Below are 7,600 nucleotides of genomic sequence, written 5' to 3' on the forward strand. Positions count from 1 at the left end.
GCAGCAAAGAGTAAGAAAGGGCATGGCAATGTATTTGCAAGGTATGTGTGCACAATCACCCTCCCTATCATGTCATGAGCTCAAGGGAGTGTAGGTTCTCGACCCTTGGGCCACCAATCGCGCATTTCAATGCATGATGGCCGAGAGGCAAAGTTGCACAATTCAATATGAAATGAATGCACAAGTAAACACATAAGGCCTAGAACTCTATTATGTATGATCAAGAGCGTCGGCGACAGGAAATTAAGGCACGTTTCATCACTTTAAGTATGAAATGTCCCTCTTTCCCTGTGTTTGGACTAACACCTATTCCAAACACAATGCAACACGTAACATGGCATGCACAATGCTACTACATGGCATACACAATGCAAGGGACAGGCATGCAACAACATGCAGTACAACGTGATCAAACTACCAACGCAAATGGCATGCAAACAATGCTAACACATGTATGCACAATGCAATGTTGCAAGGGTAACTTAGCAATGTTATGGACATGCATACTCAATGCAAGGGACAACTTGGCATACACAATGCAAATAACCACATGGCATGCACAATGCAATGTAAGATGGCATACTCAATGCAATAAAACAATATAGCATACTCAATGCAATATACATGACATAATCAATGGACTTAAACCAAAAGGGGTAGACCTCAGTCATGCCCAAATTAGTGGCCATTGGTGATAAAATTAAAGCACAAAAGGCAAGGTATGCATGCAAAATGCATTGGCCATTCAACTAGGCCCAAAGCACAACCCTCAAGAAGACTCGAAGAGTGTCAAATGTGCAAGTGTGACAACACTAAGTGCACTGAAATGAGGTAAGAAATGATACCAAATCATTCAAACAAAGCAATCATGGCATGCAAAAATCCTAAAGCGTGAAAGCTAATAAGGAGGATTACTCTAGGGACATGCAATACATGGCACAAATGCATGAACCAAGCATGGACAAAGCTGAAATAGGTCAAAACGAGGACCTAAACATGCTGAGATGAGGGCTCAAATACCTAGGCATGCAAGCATACAAGCTAGGCTACAAGTAAGGCAACAATGCACAACCCTTAGAGGCACTCAAAGGGTGAATGAAGTGAGAACATGACAATTCCATATGCTCTGAAATGTCATGTTAGATGATGCCAAATCACATACACAACACAAATGAAGCATGCTATAGTGCTCATAGCTTGAAGCAAGCAAGAGCACTTGTACTACAACTATACAAAACACGAAGCATGTGACCAAGGCAACCCAAAACAGTCTTAGAACATGTTAAAATGAGTCTAAAACATGCATGGAAGGAAGCCAAAACATGCTAACATGAGGGGTATAAGACATGATGCATACAAGGCAAATAAGGTGGATTACACTACACCTATTAAGACCAAGCATGGGATGACTTAAGCAACAAAAATTAGAGTTATATCATGGCATAATAACTCCAAAAACACATTGAAATGATGGCTCGCAAGCTAAGGCATGAAGGCATACGCAATGACTCATGTTAAGGCATAAAGAGGCAAACCCTCCAACGCATTGAAAGAGCAAAAAATGCAAGTGCATGAGCATGAAACATGGACTGAAATCACATTACAAATGATGTAAAATCATTCAAATAGTCCAAGTAATGCATGCTAGTGGACTTGATGCACAAAGCTACCAAGCTAGATTGAACCATAGCTATACAAAGCAAGTCATGCATGACCAAGACAACACAAATTAGACCTTAAACTTGCTAAAACATGAACAAAGTCTTCTTAGAGCTAAGCCAAAAGCATGCTAAAATGACATGTCAAAGCAATGCATGTTAGGCTATTTGATGGAAATGTACTACAAGTGCATGGAGCATGCAAAGGCTAACCAAACCAAACCCTAACAGAGGCATGACATGGTAAAACAACACCAAATACATGTTGAAATGGACTCAAACCAAGCTATAATGACATGCTATGTCATGAAGCATACAAAGCTAGTTTAAGAGATTTACACTACAAGTGTATTAACTATGCATGGAGTGACCAAAGCAAGTAAAAATAGTGACATGCCTCAGCAAAATAACCACAAATACTAGCTAAGAACAAGCTAACACAAGCTTAACAAAGGTGCTCAAACATGAGGCATATGAAGCTAGTAAACACAATACAAGGAGAGGGGATGACCCTCTTCTATTTAGGACTCCAAAACCACCTTTCCACCATTGAAAATCCTCTGGATTTTAGTGGTAGAAAGGTCATGCAAAGGCTTCAACAATGGCCTAAAGGGATGGCTCAAAACAAGGCCTAACAAGGCCTAAGAGGGAGTAAACCACCCCAAATGAAAAAGTGACCTTAAACAAAGATCTTGAGCATGCAAAAACAAAACTTTTTGTAGTTTAGAGTTAAGCTTAAAACAACATGCAAAAAGGCTCAAAATCTTAACAAAGAATAGGGTTTTAAGGGTTAGAAACTCACCCTTGAAGACCTTCTTTACAACTGCAACTCCAGCAAGTTTTTTGAGCTTAAACCAGTCTAATAACACCAAAAACAACCTCTTAGCACCTCAGCAACCCAAGGATGGTGTTTGAGTGTGTGTTTGTGTGTTAAACTAAGACAAAACTACACTTTTGAAGCACAAAAATGAAGCAACAAGGAGATATAGATACAAGACTGTATCTATCACTCAAAGGTGATTTTTCTAAACCTAGAGGAGGGAGGAGGAGCCTCCCTCTTATAGAGTACAAAAGGCAAAACTTCTTGGAGAAGTTAAGCTCCAAGGCAATGTATGGAGGATGGCTCTAGTGCTCTCTAGCTGCGCCAGCTGGAGGAAAATATCTTCAGAAAGCTGAAAAAAAGCTGCCGACCAGTTAAGTGGTCAGCAGCTACTTTTTCTGGTCCGCCGGAAGAGAAAGTGGTTGGCTAGTGGCTGGAAATGCCAAAAGCGGTCGGCCAGGTGTCCAAATTGAAGCCCCAGAAGTTATCTTTCCAATGGCGCCAGCCTTGCATCAAAATTCCAACTGTACAAAAAGTTATGCCTATTTTGGTGAAGCCGCGCAGTTTCGATCCAACCGGATTGATGCCGAACTTCTCCCAAACTAGTTTTCTTCTCTCCTTTCTCATTTTCTTCAACTCCAAACCCCTAAACAAGGTGTTTTGAAAGATGTTTTTAGAGATTTCATCTCTCTTTCATTCATTCCCACTTTGTCCTTGCTCGGTTTATCGAAAAGCGCAACATTTGACGAAATGTGAGCCTCGGAGCATCGTAGGAACTTTGTTTCAAAAATGTTTTGAAAAAGAGGGTTTTAAGGTCTAAAAACCATTCAAAATAGCTTTGGTCCAAAATGAGGTGTAAGGTTGGAATTTGACTCTCCTCTCGCCGAAGAAACCGAACCTTTGCACTGCATAGCTTTCAACACCAAGTAAACCATCAGTGATGCCTAAGTCTTAAGGGCTGTAAAAAATGGGATGTGTACACTTATCAACCATTCTTTAATCCAATTAAGTCCAAAAGGTGAGTTAAAGTCCTCTAATGGAAAAAAAGCTCAAGACACAAGTTGCTTTAGGTATGAAAGAAGTCTCATACCGTTGGTAATGAATCCCCTAAGAGATTAAGCCATTAAGTATGAAACCTCAATTTCACACTTAGATAAACAAGTGACTTGAAACCACTTTCAAAGCAAAATGAAAAGCCAAGAAAGGAGGGAGATTACAGAGATGATTAGTGCTAAAATGAAGTGCAAAACACCAAAACATGTAATCAACTCAAACAAGGGGTGTCTAATGGCCTAAAACAATGAGCTTGTGAGGACATTTACACTACAACCATGCAAAACAAGACTTAACTGACCCAAACAGCCCAAAACAGAGCTAAAGCAGTCTAAAACAAAGGTAAAAACATGCTAGAATATAGCTACAAAAAGCTAGAAAATCATGCTAACATATTGAATTAACTAGGCTAGCAAACAAGACACAAGGAAGGGGGGGCTAACCCCTTCAATTTTGGACTTCAAAACATCCTTTTTGCCACTGAAATATTCTGAAATTCAGTGGTTAAAAGCCCAAAAAAGGTGGTTTGAAAATGGAAAACAAACGTGCAAAAGCCTTTCAAATAAGAAAGAAAGAATGGTGAAGCACCCACTAACTTAAAATGGTCTCAAACCATCACTTTTAGTCCACCAAAATATTTTTTTTTTTTTTTTTTTTTACAGTTCAAGCAGCCCAAAAATAGTGGGAAAAGATAGCAAAATGAGTGTGCAAAACAAAGTATACAAATCAAGTGCTATACCTCTTGAAGGGAAGAGTAATTCTAGGCAATAAACCAAGCTAAAACCACCTTCTAGAGCTCAAACCAAGCCCAAGAACACCTCAACTCAGAGATTAGGGGATTTGGTTAAGGGTGTATAGGCAAGAGTGTAGGAATTGTAGGTGTAGGAAATTTGTACAGAGAGAGAGAGAATTATAGAGAGGAAAATTTTGAGTCTAAAATTTTCTAACCCCAAATATGAGAGACAGGGTCCCTATATATAGAAAAAATGAAATCTATACAAGGAGATCCAGCCCACCATGTATAGACAGATGCAAGCATCTATGCAAACAGCTAGCACAATTGGCATAAAATATCTGCAGAAAACATTGGTGGCCGGCCGGCCATCACTGATAGCCGGCAAGGCATCATTGATGGCTGGTAGACAAGAAATGATGGCTGGAAGCCTCCAAGGATGGCCAGCAGGCCACTAGAGATTGCAGGTTGGAAAGATAAAGGCCTAGTCCAAAAAAGAGACAAAATGGATGAAGGGTTTGAAAGGCTCAAAGTTGTGACATTCCACTGAGGACTCTGAGCGTTCGGCGAGCAAACAGACTCGTCATCGGATGTACCTACAAGACCATTCAAGTCTTGAAGGGCCGTAAAAAATGGGGTGTCTACAATGTGTATTTTTTGGATGCAGATTTTGAAAGTTAAGGATGCTAGCCTAGAATATTTATACAAGTGAGGTTGAGAACTTGGGAACTGAATTTGTTTTGATAATCTGTCTCTCTAGAAGATGGATATCTGTGTCAACCCCAACCTAAGATTAACTGTTAAATTATGACTAAGGATGCCTAATACGTAATTAAGATGAAATCCTATGTTAATTACATGTGCATAGCATTATTTGTATTTATATCTGTTTATTGTAGAAATATCTGTTTCTGTTTTGTTTTGCAAATTGATGGCCTTATCAGCATCCGATCACGAAATTGACTTGAGTTATGTGTTATTTGGAATTTTTAGAATTTTATGGTAGGTTTAAGTAAAATCTGATTCGAAACGATTAAATTAGAATAATTAATGTCCATTTGATTAGCTTTAATTAATCACCACTAATCAAGCTTATATAAGGCTTCTATATGTGCCACCACTTATCTTTTTCCTTAATCACACCTTTGAGCCTACATACACACAACAAACGTGAGAAAGGGGGGGAAATGAGAAGATTTGAGCTCAAACTAAGGAGATTTGCTAGGAAAAAGAAGAATTGGACTTAGAGACTCAAGAATTAAGCCTCTAGCTCTCACTTCGAAAAGTTTTGGTAAGAATTCAACCCTTTGAATGTACAATTTTGATGCCCAAGACATGAATTCATGATAATGAAGTTGTGTAAGACAAGGATTGAGCTAAAAAGGAAGGACTTTAGATCACACCATGCATGCATGTGCATTTCATGGAGTTTTGATGTTGTTTTCAAGAGAATTCCTTCATGCATGTAATAATTCTAGCTTGGTTTTAAGAATTCACCACATTTCCTATCAAATGACCTTAATTGATCATGTTTTGGAAAGTTTGAATTCATATCAATGCATACATGTTATGTTCTTTAAGCTTGAGTTTGCACAATTAACTTACTCTTGGGCCTTGATTTTGCAAAATAGTTTTGAATTCAAGATGTTTTCCAAGTTTACATAAGTTTCCTTGAGTTTTTAGCCCAAGAGAACATGATTTGCAGCATTGAGTTGGGTTTTGAAGCTTAGAAACAAATCTGGAAATTCCAGAATTCTGTTTCTACGCTCAAGTGATAGAACTTGCGCTTGAGCGACCACTCTGTGATCTTGCACTTCTGCTCAAGCGATCAAAAGTTGGCTCGAGCGTGAAATGCATGCTCTCAAAAGTTCATACATTTTGTAGACCGCTCGAGTGACAAGAGTTGTGCTTGAGCGAAGACCTGTGTCTCACGTTCGAGCGACCATCGAGTATGCGTTGAGCGAAAAAATCAAGCAACCAGTACTTTTTCAGAGTTTACAGACCGCTCGAGCGAAGGAAGTTGCGCTCAAGCGACCCCTCACATTTTTGACCCACCGCTCGAGCGAAGGAAGTTGCGCTGAAGTGAGGCCCCTATTTTTAGCATAATTAACTAAGTGTTTCAAAGTGCATTTTAGCATCCTCATCGCATCCTAGGCATTCCTAGGCCATGATTAAGACACAATAATGAGGATAAGACTTAGAAGCACACTAAGAATGAAGCACAATGACTGTAATGAATTTCGAGCGTGTGTTTCAATGTGTATATGTTATGTGTTGTTTATAGGTCACGCACCGTAAGCTATCTAATCTGTATGCTTCATCTGTTCTACAATTGGAGCCATCTATGAGTAATAACTTTGTAAAGCTATATTCAACTATAAGTATTTTCTGAATGATATAAGATGATCTGTTTTCTGAAACATTATTTTTTGCATGAATGAACGGTTGTTCAATATTTCTGAAATGTATTCGTGGCATTCTTAGCTTCAGATGACATCTGTTGTCTGTTTTGTTACGTCCCAATTATGGGTCAACTGTACGTCTCATGAGCCAACTGTTATGGATCCTTTTGTATACGTCCCTTTATGGGTCAACTGTATGTCTCATAAGCCAACTGTACCGTCTCCATACACGTGAGTCAACTATATGCCTTCATGGCCGTCCCTTTATGGGTCAACTATTTCTACTAGTGCTAATAGATGTACCACGTATGATTAACTACAAATCCTGATTATGAGTACGATACTGAATCTGTTTCTGTTATAAACTAAGATTTTTGAATTCGAATTATGAATTCCCTTTTTTGTAACTGTTATGGACAACATTCATTAAACCTTTTACTCTGCTATTATTCACTGGGCTTCCGCTCATTATTTATATTATGTATGTAGGTGAGTAGGTGCGTGACCAAGCCTAAGCTGCTGCCTAGGGAGTTTTGTTTTGTCAGCCAGCCATCGTGCCTCTTGAGGAGGTTCCCGTTTGTCAAGCCAAGTTTTGTACATCATGTGAATGATGTTTTTGTCTATCTGTACTTTGGGCTAAGTCTCGTACGACACTATCTGTGTCTATATAGTGATACATGACGTATGGAAGTTTGACATTATATATAAGGTTTAAATCTTTTCTGTTCCATGTATGTCTGCACAGCTCTATGGACTATGTATGTTTCTCTATTTGCTTCCGCTAGCCCGTATATTTCATGATATATTCAGGTCAGAGGCCTTTGGTAATCCGAGGATTACTGGCCGGTTACGACGCTAAACCTATAGGGGCGGGTTTGGGTTGTGACAGAGTAGTATCAGAGCACGTGTCATACCACACACACGAATCCATATG

The sequence above is a fragment of the Camellia sinensis genome, chromosome 8 (assembly GCF_055761805.1).
Source record: "Camellia sinensis isolate YWXY chromosome 8, ASM5576180v1, whole genome shotgun sequence".
NCBI classification, from domain to species: domain Eukaryota; kingdom Viridiplantae; phylum Streptophyta; class Magnoliopsida; order Ericales; family Theaceae; genus Camellia; species Camellia sinensis.